At 45.1% G+C, this 23465-nt stretch overlaps 1 pseudogene; it reads right to left on the bottom strand.

Annotated features, from left to right (window-relative positions):
* The window catches only part of LOC127049827 (spermatogenesis-associated protein 7 homolog), a 131209-nt pseudogene extending 108118 nt beyond the window's left edge, over positions 1-23091 (bottom strand).
* Positions 23092-23465: the final 374 nt, after the last annotated feature.

Here is a 23465-nt window from a genome sequence, read left to right as displayed (position 1 = left end):
GCTGGCAAAATCTTACTTGTTCAGTATAATCATTAGCTGGGGCAGTCATTCATGGTGAAGGATCTGTCTGCTTTATCTCTTTAACCACTAAATTTTTCCCATTAAATAATGCCATTTCCACAAAATGAATGTAAGTCCCACAAATAGTTATATTATCACCTGAAATATAGAGCTTGCAGTACTCATTCAAGTATTCATTTTAGTACTTACAGCTACTTTTGATACTCATGTGTCCTCTGAAAGGACCCATCCTGGAATACTTGGGGATTATGGCTAGCTGGGATCCTAAAAAAAAGGGAAAATACTGGTTAGCTATTTATTAAAGCAGGAAATAGTCAACTGTGACAGAGTCAAGAGATGGTGAGGGAGGAGTGTTGCCTAGTGGTCAGAGTGCTCACATATTACCTAGGCAGGGAGCAGGGGACTGTGTCTCCTGGGTTCTTGTCCCAGCATACTCATTGTGAACCACAAGCTGCTATGACTTAAGTTCCATGAATCCCCATGACTCCACTGAAGTTGTAAAGAGTGTGAGTCAGATGAGGACTTGCCCCTGTGTGACTTTGAGTAGGTCACTGAACATCTTTGATCCTGTTTTCCACTGTAAAATAGGTTCAATAATATTTACATCTCTCCCAGAGTGGCACAAAGAGAGAGGCCTAATCTGTAAGTGTTTGTAAAGTTGTTTGGAACCTCAAGAGCTCTATAACAATGAATAGCATTATTATACTAATAATCTACCAGCTTACAGCCTGATCCAAAGCCAACTGGAATAAGTGGAAGTCTTTCCACTGACTTCAATTGGTTTCAGAACAGGCCTTTAATGAGGAAAAGCGCTCCTTCCATTTACAAACACAGCCACATAATTTACTCAGCCCCTCCTCCCCGCCCATTCTCTTACATGTAACTAGGTTGAATGAAGTTTGCTCATGCAGATTTCAGTGTGAGTCATGGTGCAGGGGTACACCATGAAAGCTCTTCTGTGGAGACTCTGCACGGTTCCAGCTGTTGAGATTTGGAGGAGCAGGACAGCCAGATTCACCTGAGTCACCCCTTCTCCCAACAACCAGAAGAAGCTGGCACAAGTGCAAGCAGCCTGCAATGATATATATTGTTTGTCCCTCCCCACTGTGCCATCCCCATACAAGTGTTCCAGGATAGCCTGGGTTTGGGGACCTCCTGGCCATCATGGTTCCCACAAGAACTAGGCTGTCCTGCAGAGGTAAAGAACTAGGATGGGGGAGAGGAGAATTTGGTCCTCGGTTAATGGTATAGGGAGATATGCCCTACTCCTGTTGCCTTTAAATAGGAATCAGGCATCTAACTGCCTCTTTGAAAAATCTCCTCAATATTCCCCCTCCTCCCTGTTCCTGTTACCAGTTGGCATAAGGACTTTGGCTAAATCACCTCAGGAGAAAACTCCCTGTCACAGCAGCCTCTCCCCGAGAATCTCCTCAATGCAAGAACAATGTACTATGTTGACATTTACACAATGTCACATAATATACAAGCATGTGAGACATCCACTGCGGAGCACGTAAACCTTTGTGCTAAAGAAAAGGCAAGCCAATATGCTGCTATGTAATGACTCCTGGCTGGCATGAGCAGTGAAAAGAACACAACGTAAATGACTTTTCTAAAGATTGGGGGGGACTGGGGCGATATGGGCCTGCAGCACAGAAGTCAGACCTAAAATGAAACACTGAAATGAGCCCTATGCAGCTTCAGAAGTGAGAGAGTAAGTACAGAAGCTGACAAGGAGAACTAAATTGCATTGACACTATGAAGGTCTGTTACAATTTTCAAAAGTTATTTAGCATTTGTCTTCATGAGAAATTTGCATCAACATCATTTGAACTGGCTTTTAAACCGATATAGTTCAACCAGTACAAAAGATTTAGCTTAAACTTGTTCCTAATCAACTCAAGCTGAACCACAATAAGCCATTCTTATACTAAAATAAGAGCATCCACACAGTCTTTTGCACCAATTTAATTAAACTGATTTAAATTCACACGCTGTGCAACTTTGTCATGTGGACAAGCCCTCAGGCACTTCAGAGCCTAAGTTTCATAGGATTTAGGTTCCAGAGGACTTGTCTACAGGAAGAAGTTGCACCAGTTTAATTTAAATCAGTTTAGAAAAAATTCTCTTCGGAATTATTTTAGAGTCACAGTGAGAAGGGGTAAGTCAGCAACCTCTAGGGACATAGTGACTCTACCATCAGAACCAGAAAAAGCAACAAAACTCTTCCTTCAATTTGGAGGCACAACTTTAATCTGAGGATCTTAGGAGCCCTGAGATTCTCCTTTAGTACGTGACAGATGGAATCTGTCTAGCTGCACCCATGCTGACAAAAGAGCCCCTGTTTTGGTTCTTGTCTATGCACCCCAGTACAATATTTTGCTCCAGATACACCTGTGCAACCCCACTGATCAAACTAGTGTTTACATAACTGAAAGTTAAGGTCAAGATTTTCAAAAGTGGCTCATGAGTTTGGGTGCTGAAGACACCTTTATAGGGTGCCTGATTTTGAGAGGGTAGGTGCGCTGCACTTTCAGAAATTCAGACCCCTTTATTGGCATTCATAATTTGGACACTAAAAAAATGGAGGCTCCCAAAATCACTAGTCGTCATTGACAATCTTGGCCTTCACTCTTACTTGTAAAGGGATGCAGTTAAGAGATGATAGCGTCTAAAGCACTGAAACTAGGGAGGCTATGAAAGTTCTGGATAATATAATTATTTGGACCAAATCCTGCCACCTCCAACAGAGTCTTACATAGGCTAATTTCCCTTTGAAATCAATAGGAGCAATGCTTGAGGATTGTGCTCCCCTCTGTTACTATTTCTAATCCTCATGTAAGTGAATAAAAGCCCTGAACTAAAGGCCAGTGGCTCATATTACAAGAACATGCCCTATAATCCCAGCAGGATAAGTACAAAAGGAAGTTTCTCGCTCAGCTCCACAATGCTAGTCTAAATGCTAGTTTAAAAAAATATTAAAAAAAGATTTATTTCTCAAGCACTTTTATTCATTTAGTATTGGAAGCCATTATAATAATTAGATCATCCTTTAATAAACTGACTTAACATTTAAAGAGGAACTGTCTGTTTCATTAATTTAACATTTGTGGTACCCTGCACTGCATGTTGAGAGAATTTAAAACATTACTGTTAATCACATCCATCTTTTTATTCCTTCTGATGCAACATTAGTAAATTATCTCTGGAGAAATCTAGGCTTGTCTCAACAATATTATTATTTATTGTGAAAGAACTGTAGAAAAGAGGGCAGATTTAAGGTCTCTTTATTTAAAAGAACTTTGACTCACATATGAATGTGATAAATTGTTAAAAAAATGGGGAGATTACTTATTTGTGCCTATAACGGAGCGAGACTCACTCCTGCAATGCCTCCTGCTGGTCTTCCAGGGAATTAAGTGTTTCCAGCTTCAGAGTGCCCTCTGCAGGCCAGTGTCCTCCTTGCCGCTGGACTCAAGTCCCTCCTGGAACCCATCGCCCCTTTCAGGACAGGGTGCTGTTCCTGGCAGTCCCCCCACAAATCTGGGTCTCCCCTCTCCAGGGAATCCCCACCCTCTATCCCCACCTCACCTCACACTATGGCTCCTGCCAGTCTCGATCTAGCCCCTGTTCACTGGGGCAGACTGCAGTGTAAATGCCACTCATCACCAGCAAACGGGGGGGTTGAACCTGTTGCCTCTGCCTACCGTTGGGCTGCCCTCTGCAACTCCAGTACCTTCTTTGGTCTTTAACAAGGCCTGCAGCCTGGAGGGTTTCTAGACTGTAGCTCCCCAGGCCTTCCCCCACCCCTGCTCCAGTCTTAGTACCCTCTCAGCTTCCAGGCAGCCAGGCTCTTCCCTCTTTACCCCCAGAGAGAGACTGTCTGAGCTTCTGGCCCACAGACTTTTACAGGGCCAGCTCTGGCCTGATTGGGGCGTGGCCCCATCTGAGGCTGCTTCCCCAATCAGCCTAGGTTTTTCTCTTCCCAGAGCAGCCCTCTCCTCGGGCTGTTTTAATCCCTTTGGGCAGGAGCAGGGTGACTACCCTGCTACAATGCCCCATTCTATCCCGATGTCCTTGTTCCGTGATAAATCTCCAAGTGAAGAAGGCAATGGGAGACTACCCTCAGGTAAAGACTGAATAAAAACTGAGCAGGATATTTGAGCAAGATCAGGCCTTTAATGATTTAGAAGAATATCAAATTGAAAATTTGCAGTAGCAAATTGTCTGATACTGAAACAATGGAAATCACCTTCACCTTTGTACCCTCCTGCTGTAGAAAATGGTACAAATGCAATAAGGCTGCAATTCAGCAATGCAGTTTACTGCATGCTAATGTCCCTTTGGCTTCACATACACAGGACATATTTTGGCACCTTTCCTAAAATAATTTAATGGTGGGAGTCACCAGATGGCAGTCACACATAGCATTATGCGTGCTTTTTCTTAGTGAGCAGCATACTGTCTGTGAAGGAATGTTATACTGTCACTTTGGTTTTGTGAAGTATTTTCTTCGGGGAAGCTACAGCAAGCAGCAAGAGTTTGCTCTCTGCCTTAATCTCTTTTAGTACAGTCAGTTATCAGAGTAGAAGTTACTACCTGGGAAACTCAACATTGGTGGTTTTTGGATTGAGATTTCTGAAAGAGGGGTTTACCTGCATGCCTGTTATGATCACCTCTGTTCAACTGGGGTATACAGAGTAAATGAACAAGTTGTACTAAGAATATATACAGACTCCCCATCTTTGACTTCTGATCCATCAGAAAATCAATCTACAAGGCCTGATTTTTATTTAACAGTGTGTTTGTTGTCTGTATAATCTCTATCCAGTTTCTCTGTATTTCTCTGAGTGAGTTTTATATTAATGTACTGTCTCACTATCCCCTGTATGATGTCTCCCGCAATTGCTTGCACCAAGCATCTGCTTTAATTTTTCTGGAGTATAACAAAAATAATTTGTGAAATAAAAATGCAACACTTTGCTATATTTTGCATCAGTGCACAGTTCTTTTAGCAACATTTTAATGGCAGACACACTGTAAATTTAATAGAAGAAAAATCAGATATTCTTAAAGCAGGTAGACAAAAGGCAATACCCTACCCAGGGAATTCTTTCTATTGATTATAAAACACAGCAACTACAAGAAGGTGAAAGTAAACATTAGAAGCGCTAAATAAAAATTACAGAACTCGAGATGCACTTTGCTAGGTTCCACCTCTAATAATGCACAAATATAACAAGGCATTGACAATGTCATTCACAAAAAAGAGGAGGCAGACTCACCCTGAATGTTTAGAATGAAACACAACAGAAGAGACTAAAGACCATCTAAAAGAAAATCAAAAGTATAAAGCTGAAGCAGTTATTGCTGTAGGAGAGGATCATTCTCCAAGGAAAAAGGGCCTGAATTTGCATGTTGGTGAGCGCCTCCAGCAAGATGCTGAGCACCTTCAACACCTATGGATTTCAATGGCAATTTAGAATGCTTTGTCCCTGGCAGGATTTGGTTCCTTCTGCAAAAGAGATAGTGACAAAAGCAATTCCTTATGAAGCCTTGTTCCCTGTAACATTATTCATTAGAGTTATGCTGTCTTGTATCACACACTTCTATTTCTAATGCAGGGGTTTGTTTGACAAATTTAGCGAGGCATATTATGGTGTGGTTTCAAATTAGCCACATGGTGTTCCTAGTACTAGGAATGTGCAAAGTTTGAAAGAGAAGTGGGTTTGATAACACACATTTAAGCAGATACAACATAGGATTTATAACCTTTTCGGACGTTTTCTATTAATCATGCAAGGTTGGATACACGGGGGGTGTGGACCTTTTTCCCCAGCAATACAGAAATACAGTATTTGAGACATGTACTATTAATGGTGAACACAGTAGCAGTTCATCTTGCACATACTCCACCAACAAAGCACATTTTAAACACTTTGGTAAACACTTTCAGCTTCTTAAAACACAGGATAGTGTCCTAATAGACTGTATTAGCTCTGGGCTGTTGTGTGAATACCTACAGGATGTAATGTTCCTGGTCTGGTATCAGAGGCAGCTCACATCACATAAACCAGAAGATCCCAAACCGCTCTTTATTGCTGTTTATATAGAGCTCACTTTGTCTGTACTATACAGAGTCCCAGCTGGATGCAGTTCCTAGTATCTAACTACTAGTTCTTGTAAAGACCCCAGTTCACCACTCCAGACTCAATTCACCCCCACTTTAAACAGCAGTAGAGAGAACCTCCAGGAAGTTCTGAATTATCTCACACCCAAGCTACCCAGACTATGCCCGTCCCTGGCTAGGAATGCCTACTTTTTTAGCAATGTACTAGACAGCTGTGGGGCTACTCTGTGGAGCAAGAGGAATCCCACTCCGAGTGGGCTTTCTGGCACCAGGTGGCCACCACTATAATTGTAGCTACAGAGAAAAGGTGAGAAGCAGCAAGAGATGAAAGAGAGAAAAAGCATGGCCTTTATCAACTTCCTTTGATATCAAGCAGAACTGTGCATGGATCTGTCCCTATAAAAACAGAAAAATAAGAACAGAAGACAAATACAATGAGGAGCACATGAAAGTAAGGGGCAAATTTAACTTCACAGGGAGCTTTTGACCCTTCTTCTTTGTCATTTTTCATTAATAGCACCTGGAATGGTAGCATCTGGTAGGTTTAGCTGGCAGGATATTTAGAAATGTCTTTCTTTTTTAAGACCTAGCAGCATTAGTTCTACATTTTGACTCAGTCTAGAGCTGTGTACATCACCCATACTGCTCTGTGCAGCTGCATTCATTACTGGCATTTTTTTACAACCAGTACTAGTCTCATAATTTTCTAACAGCATTTTCAAGCATCTTAAGTAGTAATTAAAACTCCCCAATTGCACTGGTCTTTTTCAGCTAATTAGCTAGCTCCTGTTTCTCAAGTAGCAGTACTCACCCCCTCTGCAACACAGTAACATGGACTGTGGTTCAGCTAAAACTTGTAATTTCTTATGCAGTATCCAAATGAGAGAACTTGTACACGCTGGGGAGCCTGTTCATCAGTGTTTAACCTGCATGTGGTGGCAGGACAGATGAACTAATTGCCAGCTAGAGCAGCCAAACAGCTTCTCAAGCATGCAGCCCAGCCATTGCATCTTGGTGGGCTTTGGCAGGAAGCACAGTCAAGCACCTGTTAAGGCAGAGAGACTTTAAAAATCCTTTAAGGTAAGGCACTTTGCAGGCAAAACACTTCAGAGTGCATTCATTAATAAAGAATACAGCCCCCTCCTGGGCAAGTAAGAGCAAAGAATAAATAGGTGTATGCTATCACTTCTGATGGCCAGGAACCTGCTGCCTGCACAGTATGGAAGTTATGACACTGCTACCTCAATATAACGCTGTCCTTGGGAGTCAAAAAATCTTACCGCGTTATAGGTGAAACCGCGTTATATCGGACTTGCTTTGATCTGCTGGAGTGCAAAGCCCCCCCACCCCGGAGTGCTGCCTTACCGCGTTATGTCTGAATTCGTGTTCTATCGGGTCATGTTATATCGGGGTAGAGATGTATTTTAAATTCCGTAAAGACAGTATTTGGACTGCTAAGAGTCATCTCAATTTCAATTGCCTAAAAGTTTTCTTATTACAGCTTTTGCATGCTCCCTGTGATGTTTCAGTACTTACTGGTACCTAGATTATTTATTGATTGACTGTACTGTAGTAGCGCCTAGAAACCACAAGTGAGATCAGGGCCTCCTTGTGTCAGGCACTGCTTAGTGAGACACAATCCCAGACTGACGACCTTACAATTTAAACAGCCAAGACTGGCAGAGGGTGGGAGAAAGGATGTAGATCCCAGGGTGACTAGTGCATGGAAATATGGATGTAAATAACTGCTTTGCCATCTCTTCCACTGAAGGGCAGAGTCTCTCTCTCTCTCTCTCTGGCACAGTGATTATTTTAAATTATTTATCCATAGAGGAATAGTTAATATGCCAAAGACAGACTCTGTAGTCCAGGATTTAGGGTACCCACTTGGGGGGAAGGGAGTAGGAGACCAGGGTCCAGTGACTCTTCAACAAGAGAGATTGAGGGAGCCCCACATTAGCCTCTTCTGTAGCTCAGTGGTTATAGTAGCTTTCTGAGAGGTGGGAGACTCCTTTCTCCTCCTCTAGCTGGAAGGGTAGACTTGAACCTGGGTCTCATATCCTAGACAAGTACCCAAACCACGGGGCTAAACATAAGGTATGTGTCAGCTCCTCCAGTCAGTTTTCAAACAGCACCTGACCTTGTAGGCAGCCTCCGAGCACGTTTGCTGGATCAGGCCTAACGACTTAAGCAGCTGAATGCTTATCATCCCCCAGTATGTGAATTGTTCTGGGGCGTAGGCAGGAGAGAGGCAGCCAGATGCCTAGAAGGCCTCAGTGTGCATACTCAGAGGCAGAAACATAGGTGCCTATGGAGCTTTTACACTGAAAACTTAGGTGTCAAATAAGTTTAGGTGCATATAGAGTTCAGAGGGAGTTTTGTGGATTGCAGTGGAGCCAAAACTGGGATTTAGGTGCACAAGCATCTTCTATGGAACTGGGCCTACCTGTTGGTCCAATGACTCACCAGGGGATTTAAGGAAGGAGGGCTCAGAGAGGTAAGAGAAAAGACTTCTAGGGAACTGCTTTTTTGTGTGTGTAGCTCATGAGTTTCTGTGTTTGAACAATAAATTGGGCCCTGAGGCAAGGGCTGGAGATGGACTCGGGCATGGCACTGGTTCTTTCCTGAGATGATAAGTGTGACGTTCCCCTCTCATATTATCCAGACCAGTGATCTGCTAGGTTACTCCAATCCTTAACTCTCTGAGCCAGCCTTACCCGGCTCTGCTGTGAGAACCCCCCTCCTGGGCTGTTCATGCACAGCCTCTGGCATGTAAGCTGCTCCTTTGATTGTGCAACCAAATGACACCAGCCAATATCTCCGGTTCCAGACACAACCCTAGGAACCTCTGTCTTGCAGTGTCCAGTTATGCCCCCTGGGCTCTGCAAGCTTATACAAGTTAGTCAATTTAATGAAGAAATTGATATGTAGCAGGCTTGTAATCCCAAGAGGAGCCTCTGACACACTTCAAACCAAATGCACTGCTTCTGGTAGAATAAACAAACAAATTTATTAACTATAAAGGTAGATTTTAAGTGATTATAAGTCAAAGCACAACAAGTCAGATTTGGTCAAATGAAATAAAAGCAAAACGCATTCTGAGCTGATCTTAACACTTTCAATGTCCTTACAAACTTACAGCATATCTACACTTGCAAAGTTACAGCACCGGCAGGTACAGCGCCACTCAGAGAGCACCGAAGTAGAACCGCTGTTGCATGTTCAGCTGCCTGCACAATGGCATGTTTACACTTGTGGCACTTGGGGTGCTATTCGGAGCGGTGCTCTCTGGGCAGCTATCTCACAGAGCACCTCTTTCTCTTTTGCTGCTAAGACTTGTGGGAAGGCAGAAGAGGTCACGGGGCATCCTGGGTCCTGTCCCAATGTCCCGTGATGCATTGCTTCACATCCCAGCAATTCCTGTGCTTCTGTCCGCATTTGGTGCCATCTTTCAATGGTTTGTGTACTGCACATCCTGCCCTGCCTGCAGGAATGGATCCCGAGCTGTTAACAAAAATGCTGTTTGCACTGACCAACATGTCACGAGTGGCAGTGGAGTTATTCCTTAAACTACAAAGGCAGGAGGAGTGCAACATTGATCTTGTAGCATTCACGGAGGTGCTGACCACAGTGGAACGCTGTTTTTGGGCTCAGGAAACAAGCACTGAGAGGTGGGATCACATCATGATGCACGTCTGGGATGATGAGCAGTGGCTGCAGAACTTTGGCATGAGGAAAGCCACATTCATGGGACTGTGTGATGAGTTCATACCAGCCCTGTGGTGCAAGGACACGAGAATGAGATCTGCCCTGTTGGTAGTGAAGCGTGTGGTGATTGCACTGTGGAAGCTGGCTACTCCAGACTGCTACTGATTGGTAGCTAACCAGTTTGGAATGGGAGAGTCGACCATTCGAGTTGTGTTGATGCAAGTGTGCATTAATTGCATCCTGCTCTGAAAGACTGTGATTCTGGGCAACGTACGTGAGATTGTGGATGGCTTTGCACAAATGGGCTTCCCTAACTGCGGACGGGTGATAGATAGCATGCACATTCCAATTCTGGCACCAGACCACCTAGCCACTGAGTACATTAATCGCAAGGACTATTTCTCAATGTTTCTCCAGGTGCTTGTGGATCACTGGGGGAGTTTCACAGACAATAATGGCTGGTCTGGAAAGGTGCATGCCACACACATCTTTTGGAACACTGGCCTGTTTATGAAGCTGCAAGCAGAGACTTTCTTCCCGGACCAGAAGATTGCCGTAGGGGAAATCTAAATGCCCACTGTGATCCTGGGAGACCCCGTTTACTCCCTAATGCCGTGGCTGAAGAAGCCATACACAGGGTTACTTGACAGCAGCAAAGAGCAGTTCAACAAGAGGCTGAGCAAGTGCAGAATGACTATGGAGTGTGCATTTGGCCATCTAAAAGCCTGCTGGCGATGCCTGTATGAGAAGCTGGACATGGCCGATGACAATATTCCTATGCTTATAGTTGTGTGCTGTACACTCCATAATATTTGTGAAGGGAAGGGTGAAAGCTTCACTCAGGGCTGGACTGCAGAGCTCAGTGCCTGGAGGCTGAATTTGTACAACTGGAGACCAGAGCTATTAGAGGGGTGCAGCATGAGGCCATAAGGATCAGGGATGCTTTGAGGCAGCAAGTTGAAGCTGAAAGCCACTAATATTTGTTGCTATGCTAGGGAATGCAGTGCTTGTAATGCTAAGAGATGATTAGTGCACAATATGCAAGAAGGGGCCTTAACGTAATTGTATGTTGCTTTGCAGTGCTCTTTTTGCTTTCACTTAATAAAGATTGCTTTGAAACAAACACAATTCTTTTATTGAAAGACAACAACCAGAGGAGAGAGTCAAACAAAAAAAATCATCAGCAGGGAGGGGGATGGGGGAATGGAAGGTCTCAAGTGCAGGAGGGGTCCCGGGATAGCTACAGATTTCTGTATGTCCAGGGATCATACCCAGTCTTCTCCTTTGGAGTACGATGCAGCGGATGCTGTACTTCAGCAGGGCCAAACTGCAGATGGATAGGTGTTGAATGCAGTGGGCACCGGGAGTCCACACTGCTGGACTGTGAGAAGGGAGAAGCCGAATGCTGCAGGGAGCCAGGAGGTTGATAAGAGTGTGTTGGTGGGGTGTGTGTGTGTGTGGGGGGGTATATGGGAAAGAGTTGCTCAGTTTGAAGAGCTAGTATCACCCAGAGTGTGTCTGCCTGGCGCTCCATAACGTTTAAGAGACGCTCCGTGGCTTCTTTCTGGTGTGCTGCATTCTCCTTTCATTCCCTCTTCTTGCTGTCACCTTCAATTCCTTTTTCTTGGCAGCGGAGTGTATCATAACCTCACGCATAAAGTCCTCCTTAGTTTTTCTTGGACGCTTTCTACTTCTTCGCAACTGTTCTGCCGCCAATAAGGGAGGCTGGCCTCCCAAGGTTATCTCTGTGAAATTTAAATGCAACATTTTACAGAAGTAGTATTGTTTGCAACCCAGACAACACTGTTTCAGTGTTTTAAAACACAGCCACTACTCACACACCTGACACTAACTTGCTGACCCCAGGCAAGCACACATAAGCCACAAGACCCCCAAAATGGTGAGTAGCCACAGGGGCAGGGTAAATCACTGTTCCCAACCCTGCTGTACACTGGGCACATGGCTCTTGGGCACTTGGGGAGAGCCAGCACTGTAGGAGGGGCCTGATAATCCTTCCTCTCCCCACACTTTCCACAGGAAGTAATCATTATGGAAGATAGCTCGCTGCTGAGGGTGAGCAGGGACTCAAGGGAGGGTCTTCTCCAAGTCTGCGGCTTCCGCCCTGGCCCCTTTGTGGCTAGCCTGTGTACAGCTATGGTCCCATCCCCCAGTCCCTCCCGCAACAGCACAGAAAGGTTACTGTTACTAGGGCAAGAAACAAAGCAGCTCTGTCGAGGAACCTGTGGGAGCAAATTGTCCAATATCTCCACAAGAGTTTCCTGGAGATCTCTGAGGGAGATTCACGTGAAGCAAGGGCATGTATCAACAGCCTGTTCTGACGTCAAACTAGGCATGAAGTGGGAGACAAGCCTGCTTTCTGCAACCCTCCTGCCCCCAACAATTCGCTTCAGCAATTCCCAAAATCAGATCCACTTAGCAGGGGCCTCCTCTCCTGTTTGCGCTTCCCCTAAATCCAACTGCTGTGACTGGCTAGGCGCCTCTGGGATAGAAAAGAGTTCCTGACTGCATTCATCTCTGGCCTCTGAGTCATCCTCCGCCTCTGGTTCCCTCTCCCCATCCTAGTCCAAGATTGCGTCCTCCTGGCTCGGTCCATTCTCGACTGACAACAAAACATCCACAGGGGACTTCACAGTGGAGGTGGGGTCACCACCAACTATCACATCCAGCTCTTTGTAAAACTGGCAGCCTGTGGGCTGCGTCCCACGCCTTGTAATAGGCATTCTGCAGCTCCTTCACTTTGACCCTGCATTGCAATGTGTCCTAGTCGTGGCCCTTTTCTTTCATGCATCTAGAAATCTGTCTACAGGTATCAAGTATCAGAGGGTAGCCGTGTTAGTCTGGATCTGTAAAAGCAGCAAAGAATCCTGTGGCACCTTATAGACTAACAGACGTTTTGGAGCATGAGCTTTCGTGGGTGAATGCATCTGAGGAAGTGGGTATTCACCCACGAAAGCTCATGCTCCAAAACATCTGTTAGTCTATAAGGTGCCACAGGATTCTTTGCTGCTTCTACAGGTATCATAATGCCTATGGCTGGAGCGCAGCTGTGACGGCACTGCCTCCTCTCTCCAAATGCCGATGCGGACCAGCAGCTCAGCATTGCTCCAAGCGGGGGATCACCTGGTGCGTGGAGCAGGCATGGCCACCAGGGATACCTGGAAAGATGCGCTGAGACCACTGCACACATCACCGAGCAAACAGGGGACTTTCAAATTTGCAAAGGAATGTTTGGGGTGGGGCTGCCGGTTGGTCATCTGAGGGCAGGGCAGTAGAGTTCAAACCGATGGCCAGAGATGTGAGAACAGGCATTGTGGGACACCTCCTGGAGTCCAATCACAGCGCTGTAGTCACCACGGTGTCTACACTGGCACTGGAGTGCTGTAGCCATGGCACAGAAAGCATTATGCCTCTTGTTGAGGTGGGATTTTTTTTTTAGAGTGCTGCATCTGCGCAGTTTCTGTGCACTAAGTGGCTTGGCAGTGTGTGCACCTCAGGTGTTACAGTGCTAAAAGCTGCTTTACTGTGCACAAACTTGTCAGTGTAGATGGGGCCTAAATGCTTGCCACCACAGGCTGGCTGGTTGCCTTTCAGCCAGCTCTTGATCAGTGCTTCAGTTGCTTAGGGCTTGTCTACATCAGAAAGTTGCAGCGCTGGTGAGGGAGTTACAGCGCTGCAACTTAGGAGGTGTACACATCTGCAGGGCACCACCAGCGCTGCAACTCCCTGTTTGCAGCGCTGGCCGTACTCCCGTTTTGTCTCGGGTGTAGAGGATCCAGCGCTGGTGATCCAGCGCTGGTAATCAAGTATAGTCACTTACCAGCGCTTTTCTTGACCTCCGTGGAATAAGCAGGTATCCCAGCATACCTGAGGAAGCCTCTGGTAATCAAGCTGGTCTCCTTCCCCGGCTTGCTCTCGCGTTCCCCGAACCCCGAGCAAGCAGGTCTCCTTCCCTGAGGTTTGCTGGGTGGTTCCGGGAAGGCGAGAGCAAACCGGGGAAGGAGACCAGCTTCGCCGCGGTTTGCTCTCGCGTTCCGCGAACCACCCTGCAAACCGCAGGGAAGGAGACCTGCTTGTTCGGGGAACGCGAGAGCAAACCGCGGCGAAGCTGGTCTCCTTCCCCGGTTTGCTCTCGCGTTCGCCGAACCCCCGAGCAAGCAGGTCTCCTTCCCTGCGGTTTGCAGGGTGGTTCGCGGAACGCGAGAGCAAACTGCGGCGAAGCTGGTCTCCTTCCCCGGTTTGCTCTCGCCTTCCCCAAAACCCCTTGAAGCCGCCCAACAGCGCTGCAGTGTGGCCACATCTAACACCACTTGCAGCGCTGGTTGCTGTAAGTGTGGCCACTCTGCAGCGCTGGCCCTATACAGCTGTACTAATACAGCTGTAACAACCAGCGCTGCAAAATTTTAGATGTAGACATGGCCTTTGTGGTGATGTCTGTAGATGTAGGTGGGTGAGAGAGAGAGACAGAGAGAGCATGGCAAATGTTTCTCTCTTTTATCACATCCTTTCTTCCCTCTTGGCTTTGCCCCACCCCATCCCACCCCTTTGGAGTCAAGTGAGCATTATCACATCACTGTTCCAAACTGACCAAAGGAATGAGAGTGACAGATTCTTTTGTTGCTGCCTAGGCCAGCACCCTTTGTTCCTGTGAGGCTCGGTTGGGTTTGTCCCATCTGCTCCCTGATGAAGTGTGAATTGCTCCTCTGCTTCTGGAGAGTTTTTGTCTGGGCTTGCTTTAAGCCATGAGGATACATTTTCAGCCTCATAACTATATACATGAAATTATAACCTATAACATCACTATAACCAGGGCTTTGGAGCGGAGCTTGGAGCTGGAGCACGGAGCAGTAGGTTTTTGCCTGGGGCGGAGCAATTCAAATATGTGATTGCTCCAAATCCCTGACTATAATAACATCACTGTAACAATTACTATGGCATCACTATAACAACCATGCTCAGTGCATCATGAGCCTTCCGAAGACACCCAACATGACAAACTTTGCATTGGATACCACCCACTCATTTTATAAAGATGAACATGGGGATGCTGGGTGTTCCCCTGAGGTACAGATTGCTACAGTAAGATAGCCCATCAACTTTTGAGAACTCTTTGCTCTGTTCTGCCAGTGAAAGGGAGTTTCATTTGGGTATAACTTACACTGGGAATTAGTTTTGTCTTCTAGGGATTAAGCACCAGTTTCAGATGTTAGCATAGCTGCACCTGTGTGATCCCTTCCTGTAGGAAAGGCAAAGATGTGGTTTGCCTTTGGTGCAGTTTACCCCTGCTTGCAACCAGTAAAAGTTCTATAGGTGTAGCTTGGTTCATCCTCACTATGGATTGGTTTTGATGCAACAACATCAGTGGCTGAAACGGGGGGTCATTCCCATGAAATAAAAGTCAAAACAAATCCAGTTAGCAGCAGCTAAATGCAATAGCAGATATCAATATTCTTTACTGATATATTTCCTGATGCCTAGATACCATTGTGCTAGTATAAATGTTCTTGCTGAACTTAATGATATTTACTGGAGAACAACAAAGTAGAAGTAAAAGGAAATAAAATCCAAAAAGTTTGAAGGATGTGGAGAAAGGAGGTTTAATATGAGGATTACTCATTATTGTTCTCTACTATTTTCTGTGACTTTACAACGATCTGTACTCTCTCCACTTATTTTTTCCCAGTTCAGCACTGGTATGGTAAGGCATATACTTCTTCTTATACCACAATATTAGAATAACAATGTCAATCAGATCAAAAAGAAAAATGTGAAATGGGACAAGTAACCCATTTTTAAGATGTTTGGTTTTATTCGGTAAGGAGTTATCAAATTTCTGTTTCTGATTAAGGCTGAGATACAATCTATTGTTCTTTGCAGAGGTGTTCAATAAGGGTCATGACCTACAAAATGTATTTTCATAGATCATTCCATTTTTTATATTCTATTATTTATTATTATTACTCTATTACTGCTACTTTTCTATGTTTAAACCAGGGGACTGTAAATCAAATTGATGTATCTGTTGGTACATTAAAGGTGACAATCTTGAACATAGCATCCTCTTCGGATACAGCAGATCACATTTGAAACCTGGTTCACAGCAGTTAGGAAGGAGCAAGTCATATCAGGTCTTCTGGAAGCAACAGAAGTACAGAAAGAAATAAGGTACATGGCTGCAGAGGAGTAGAAGACAGCAGCATTTTTTTTTAATTAATGCTGCTTTAATGGCATGCCTTGCATTTGTCCAGGCTGCCATGAAGCTTACTACAGTACATTAATCATGATCCTTCTCCACTGTACCACTGGGTCCTCTAGTGCTCTGTACTAATGGCTTTTTTCTAATAGATACTGGTGCTGGATAATTGACTTAAGGTATCACAAAGTAAAAGCAATGTCTGCTACCAGGTAGACTGACAGGATCTGTTCTGCCAGAGAAAAGGGAACATAAAGTCAGAGAATTTGGCTGGCTCTGAATTCTCATGAGTAGGGGAATTTCTAGGCAGCACAAAGCCAACATAGCAACTCTAGCTATCCACTCGTACAGGCCCCAGCTTGGGGTGGGTGGGTGTGGGGTGGGACATGGCCAGAGCATCTCTATGCCAGAGCAGTCCACTGGAGCTAGCCCCAGGCACAATTTGGAGAATCAGGGAGCTGTGAAGGGAGTGAAAAGCCCCTTTGTGAGCATTTCTTGGCCAGACCCAAGAATTGGACTTTGTAACTTTAAACACTATGAAGTTTTGGCCCCGCTCCCTTTGGTGACGTATGCTGACAATGAAACAATAGGAACATATGCAAATTGCCAAACTGTATCCAACCCTAGGATCTATCTAGTCTAGTATCCTGTCTCCAACAATGGCCAGTAATTCAGAGGAAGGTGTAAGAAACCTGAAGTAGGCAGAGATGTAGGATAATCTGCCCTCCCCCCACCCCCATGTTAGTCCTCATCCTCATTCTCTCTAGATTGATTTAAATCCTGAAGAATGAGGTTTTATATTCTTTGCAAACTTTTTGTTATAATTAATTATGAAACAGTGCATACAGGTATATTGGTCTTTTGCCTAAATATCAGGGATATAATAAAAAGGAAGTCATCCTAATAATATGTCAGTATATTTTTGTACAATCGATTATTAACAATTACTTCAGTAGTTATCTTGAAAACACTTCAATTGCCTTAAATAGCTAAGTAACATTACCTTGGCATTAGCAATATCCCTAAGTGTTCCTTTTAGTAACTACTGTACCGGGAATGCTTCAAATAGCTGACACCACATTAGCTAATTATCTAATGCACAACTGGGAAGTTTTAAGGAGAGTCGCTGATATCTAAATTACTAGGAAAAAATTAAAGACAATTTATAGTTAATCTAAAGTTACATGATCAAGAGATGGAGGTGGAACCGCAACAGAATAGATATCAATTACAATCTCTGTTTTATCTAATTGGACTTGTCTAAACAGATACTATGGGGGAAATCATGACATAGAGCAGTGGTTCAAACTTTTTTTTTTTTTTTTGGAGATCACTTGAAAATTGCTGAGGGTCTCAGCGGACCACTTAATGATCTTTCCAAATGCTGTTTGTACCATTCACTAACTATTGTAAAGCACTTTGGATAAAAGCACTATATAAATAAACCTTAATAATAAACTTTTTTTGTTCTACAAATAAAAGCACACAACTCATATTATATTATCAGTAATCTTACCTTTCGAATGTGATGGATCTGCTCTCTCTCCCGCAGCATGGCAGCCCCAGAATTGGGGCTGAGAAGGACAGCAAGTCTCTCCCTCTCTCCCTCGCCATGGCAGTGCCCGAGCTGGGGCTGGCAAGGAGGGGAGTCTCTCTCTGGAAAAGGGAGAGGCTGCCACCACAGCCTTGCATGTCCCAAATTCTCCCCACCTATCCCCTATTCTCCCCCAGGCCACCACCTCACCTTACATGTGTGTCTTGTCCTGGGTTCAGACACCTAATTAGTGGAGTCAGGCCTGTATGGCTCCACTTATTAAGTGGGTAGGCCTTTCATCCTCTCATGTGCGGCCACCTTAGAGGGAGCAGACCACAGTCTGAGAACTTCTGATGTAGAGCCTCATCCTCTAGTCATTTAGCACAGAAATTATGATGATTTTAATTAGAATTCATTCCATGTGCAGCATGATGGGGCCAAACAGCAGTGAACAGCTCTTAGACACTATAAGGGGCAAGGACTGTCTGTTCTGTGTTTGCAAAGCACCCTGCACAGTAGGTTCTGGTTTGACTGGGGCTCCCAGGCGCTGCAGTAACACAAATAAATAATTACAATGTGTTGAAAGAATGACTAGCACTAATGTCTAGCATCCCCACTGTGAATTATCAGTGTAAACACCTACTGAAATGAACTAAACAGGAGTTGAGGGGACTCAGCAACTCATAGAATGAGACTCTTGGTAAATCTCCACTAGGCACCTATCTGCCTCTTTAGGCACCTAAATACTTTTGAAAATCTGGCCTTAGGTGAACAAATATGATTAAATAATCCAAGTTGTGGTATCACTTCATTTATTTTGACAGGTGCAGTTTAGTTTTACAGTAATTATTAAAGATTTCTCAGAGTATATTAGTAAAAAAGACTACCATATTTTTGTTTAAAGAGTCATCTTAGTAATATGAGACATCACTCTATTAAAAATGACCTGAGAGTTGGGGTAAGACCACCACATTATTTGTGAGAATTATCAAATAGGCAGTTTAGCAAAGTGGTAATTAGTTAAGTTCTACTGTATTGACATGGCTAACAAAACTTATTTCCCTGAGAGTGTTGGCCTCTTCTTTTTGTTGGCTTTTACTTCTTGGCAACTGAGATAAAGTACATTAAATTTTGGTATAATTACAGCAATTTAAATCTGCTGCATGAAGAGACTGTTTTATCAGGAATATAGGAGTATACAAGAACAGACCAATGGTCCACCTAATCCAGAATCTTGTCTGCAATAATGGCCAGTTACTTCAGAAGAAGTTGAAGTTATGGAATAATTTGTCCATAGGTATAGTGTCTTCCTTATCTCTCTTTAATTATAATTGGTTTATGCCTTGGAGTATGAGGGTTTATATCTCTTCCAAAAGTCTTAAGAGTGAAATCCTGGCACAATGAAGTAAATGGCAAAACTCCTATTGACTTCAGTAGAGTCAGGATTTCACTCTTAGTTATTTGTTTTTCAATCATTGCTATTGCAAATCAAGGTGAAATCCTGGCCACACTGATAAGAATTTTGCTATTTGCTTCAGTGGGGCCAGGATTTCACTCTCAGTGTACAAATCTCCAATTACAGTTGATAAGAGTCCTGCACAAGAAGGGTTTGCAGACCCGTGTATGTAAAGCAATGGTTCCCAAACTGGGGTTTGTGAACCCCTGGGGGTTCATGAAATGTTACAGGGGGTTCTCAGGAAAAAAATCCCTAATGGCTGACAGAGCTGTTCACAAGGACCCTGGGGCCACAAGGGGTCAGCAGCCCAGAGCCCTTGGACTTCCAAGAACTAAGCAGATCAAAGCAAGCATACCTATCACACTGAGGAGATTTAAACTCTGAGACTCTTTATAGGAAAGGGAGGTGGATATTTTTTGCTGTTATTAAAATTAAATAGGCAGCTAGTATTGTTCTTCATAATAATCTAAAAAATAAGTTTAACTTTTGTTCTAATGTGCATTGTTTGCCTGGACTGCTCAAGATCTGAACGCTTGTGTATGAGGAACTCTCAGTTGGCTTCTTAAATATTCATGCTGTTTCACATCTCATAGTCCTTGACGAAATATAGGAGCCTTATCTTATAACAGGCTTATTCAAAGTGATACAAGCTACGAAAGATCTTGGAAGAGTGTTGTCGTTTTCATAGTGTAATAAAAATACTGTAATGATAAATAATAAGTGTGTAATAAGCATGTCATAAAAACAAATTTTTCTATTTCCAAGATCACTGCTTTTATAATTTATACTCAGGTAAAGGAGAAAATCTCTGGAAATATTCATTTTTAGGAGGTGGTTCGCCAGACTTGACATTTTAGTCAAAGGAGTTCACAGGTTTTTAAAGTTTGGGAACCTCTGATGTAGAGCCATCTCCTCAGTGTAAATCTGTGTAGTTCCACTGACTTCACTGGAGCTATGCTGCTTTACAGCAGCTGAGGTTCCAGGCCATTAATCTGCAATCCTGGAAATCAACTGCAAACAATGGAAGTTTATGCTAAACTACAAAATGGTCACAATGTTAGATTTTATCTTCTTCTTTAACCTTCTACCAATTAAATTTTGGATTTGCAATCTGTTTTTCTTTCATAGCTCTAGAGGTCTTGAGGTTCCATCACAAGCTACTCAAAATCTCATGCAGTGGAAGTTCATTTCTGGGATGCTAACTGCTGTTTCAACATTAGATTCAGAATAATCTTGGCAGTATTTAGCCCTGAAAGCAAAATGTTTGGAGCTTTCAATTATGGGCCCAATCTTACAAGGTCCAGATTTTTTTTCCTGTGAAAAATTTTGCACTGACATTTTTTCTTCAAAATACCTTGGGTTTTAGTTGTAAAACCTAACATTTATTGTCCTTTGGCAACTGAATGGTTTTTGATTTGAGAGTGGGATGAGGCATGGCTCCACCTTCAACTTATCCCTTCTGAGGCCACTGCCAGCAGCACTGGCCAACTACCCTATCTCCTCCTTCCCCTCACCCTTATCCCCAGCACAAAGAGATGAAATAGTGTTGCTGTTTGCACAGGTAGAAGGAACTTTGTGTTGTCCTCTTCAGTTCATCCATGACAGAGCAGCCATGTTTAGTCTCAATGCTTAGGCTTGGATTTGAACATCTTCAGAGTTCGGGAGTGTTCAGATGTGGTGCTTTAATTTGTTCCTTTGTAGAGATAAGCTGGGAAACTCAGATATGGTTCCAAACATGTTTGACTTTGATTTGGGCTGATTCTATTCCATTTGGGTCTGACTATGTTTATAGGCCCATCTATATTATAGTGACAATCCCTTTTCAAGTGAAATCTCTCTGCTCTAGGTCCACAGAAGGGACTTAGACTCAGTGCTTCAATGCCTAACTTTTAGGTGTCCTGCTGCCTTGTGAAATCCAGAGTTAGGCACCCTGGCTCCCTATACAACACATGGGGAGAGGTAGGCACCTAAGAATAGAATGCCCAAAAGCACAAAACCTGAGTAGATATCTGTCTAAGCCAGCCAAAAGGAAACACCAAGGAGAGGGTTGTGGCCTAAGAGCCACTCCGCAAAGAGTTAGGTGCCCAACAGGAGGTGCCTCCCTCTACTGAAGAGTCACAGCCATGAACCCTCTCCTGGATTTAGGAGCCTAAGCCAGGTCAGTCCATTCTCACAAGACAAATGAGATACTGTCCCCTTTTCTCAATAGCTCAGGGGTTAGAGCACTCAAGACTATGGAACACCCTAGTTCAAATCCATCCTCTGTCTCATATGGAGTAGGGACTTGAACAATGAGCTCCTGTGTCCCAGGTGAATAATCAACCCACCAGCCTATAGGGTATGCTGATGTACAGTACTCTTAATCTTTCCTGTTGAAGTTGTTCTACTTTTTATAAAATAATTAACTATGCTTTGGAGTAGGGACTTGAACCCAGGCCTTCCCCCTCAACCTCTCTAACCATCAGGCTATAAAATCATTTTCACAGATGCTCTCTGACCCTATGACAATTTAATTAGTGATACACATCGGAACAGATCCAACTGAAGAGATTGCCTAAGCAAGAACAAGATCAAGCACAGTGCCGGGGTTAGGGCATTCCCACAGGAGATGGGAAACCTGGGTTCACATCCCTGCTTGACATCAGGAAGAAGAATGATTTTAAGGTGGATCTGCCACACCCTACGTCAGTATTAACTGCTGTGCTACTAAAGGGGGTACCACACTATCCTTCTCTGGGTGTGTGTTTTTTTGTGGGGGAGGCTCCAATCCAGAACGTGCCCTGAGAACACCTACAGGATGGATTGGATGCTGTAGGTGAGAGAGGCAGCGGGGAGAGGGATTCTAGATTCTAGTTTGATTCTTACTAGGGCTTACCTGTGAGCTGGGCATTCAGAAGCTGGATGGAGGCAGCGGTGTGCATGCCCATCAGGGGAAATGCATGCACTGGGGGCCTTTACTGGTATTAAGAGACCTATAAGGTTAGGTGGCTCCGGAGCATGAGCTTTGAGGATCTAAATTTTGGATGCAGATGTTTAAAATGGCAGCTAGGCACCTAAATCCATCTGGGGGTTCAGCTCTGGCTCTTTTTCACCCTCTATATTTTGCAGCTCAATTGATGTACTAATCTGAAGGCCACCATCCAACCTACGTGAAAGCAGAAAGCCCCAAACTAAACAACCACCTGCGGGGAGGAGACTGTTTCTGTTTTTGTGTGCAGTGAATTTCAACTGCTGAAAAACCTGAAGCGCTTTGGGCAGAGCCAGAAACCCCTCGCCCCCGGGGAGCGGCTCCTAGCTCGATCCTGCCCCTACAGATCCCACTAGGCATTGAAGCTCGACTGACTGAAGACGGCTCCCCGTCAGAGCAGCGAGAGCCCCGCGGGGGACTTAAATCCCAGGCCCCTCCCCTGGTATTTCTCTCTCCCGCTTCCTAGTTAAAGCGAGGCCGCCTCACTCTGCGCCCGCTCGCCCGCCCATGTGCGGCAGGGCAGCCGGCTCCCTGGTTACCTGAGGGAGTCGCGCCGCGCCGGCTGCTGCCATGGCTCAGTCCCCCTGCCCCGGGGAGCGCCGCGGCCTTCGGGGCTTCCCTTCACCCCCTCGCGGGCGAGCGGAGGAATGTGCCGAGGCCTTGGGAAGGGCTAGTCAGCCGCGTGATTCTCCCCAGAACAGCGGGAACCAGGGGCCGGTCGCCCGGGGAGCAGTGAGCGGCTCTAGGCAAGCGGGACCCGCCTGGAAACCAAGCGGGAGCGGCCCAGCCGGGGCGCGCCTCTCCCGGAGCCCGGGGAGCTGCAAGGCTCTCCCGGGCCAGGAGGGGCCTGCACCTCCCGCTCTCTGCCGTTTCCCTCCGCCTGCCGTGCCGGGACAGGGCTGGCGTAGTTCCCGTCGCCCCCAGCAAATGCCCCAGGGAAATCACTGCTTCTTCCTCGTGTGGGGCGGGGTGCAGGATATGGCTTCCGTGCCACCTGAATTTCTGTGCAAAAGATGGCAGTGACCTCGCCTCTCTCTGGGGCAATAGGTGGAGACAAGGGCATAGTCCTCACCAGGACCGGCTCCCAAGTTTTTACCGCCCTAAGCAGCGCAAAACAAAAAAGAAAACAAAACAAGTCGCAATCAGCTCTACCACCACCACCTCAGAATTGGGCAGCTAACCCTTAGCTCCTAGGGGGAGTGAGGGACCTGCCACCGAAGAGCCAGATGTGCTGCCCCTCTCCGTTGGCCGCCCCAAGCACCCACTTGCTGAGCTGCTGCCAGGAGTCGGCCCTGGTCCTCACTAGAATTTCCAGGTAAAGCTGATGCAGAAATATAGATGGAGTTTTGCAGACCTGTCCCACTCTGACCCCCAAACCTCACTGTCTCTGGAGAAGTTCAGGGCTGCCCAAGGTGGGGCAGCGTACCTCACGCCCCA

Source organism: Gopherus flavomarginatus, chromosome 4 (assembly GCF_025201925.1).
Source record: "Gopherus flavomarginatus isolate rGopFla2 chromosome 4, rGopFla2.mat.asm, whole genome shotgun sequence".
NCBI lineage: Eukaryota > Metazoa > Chordata > Testudines > Testudinidae > Gopherus > Gopherus flavomarginatus.
The sequence above is the reverse complement of the archived record's forward strand: the minus strand, read 5'-3'. Positions and strand labels throughout refer to the sequence as shown.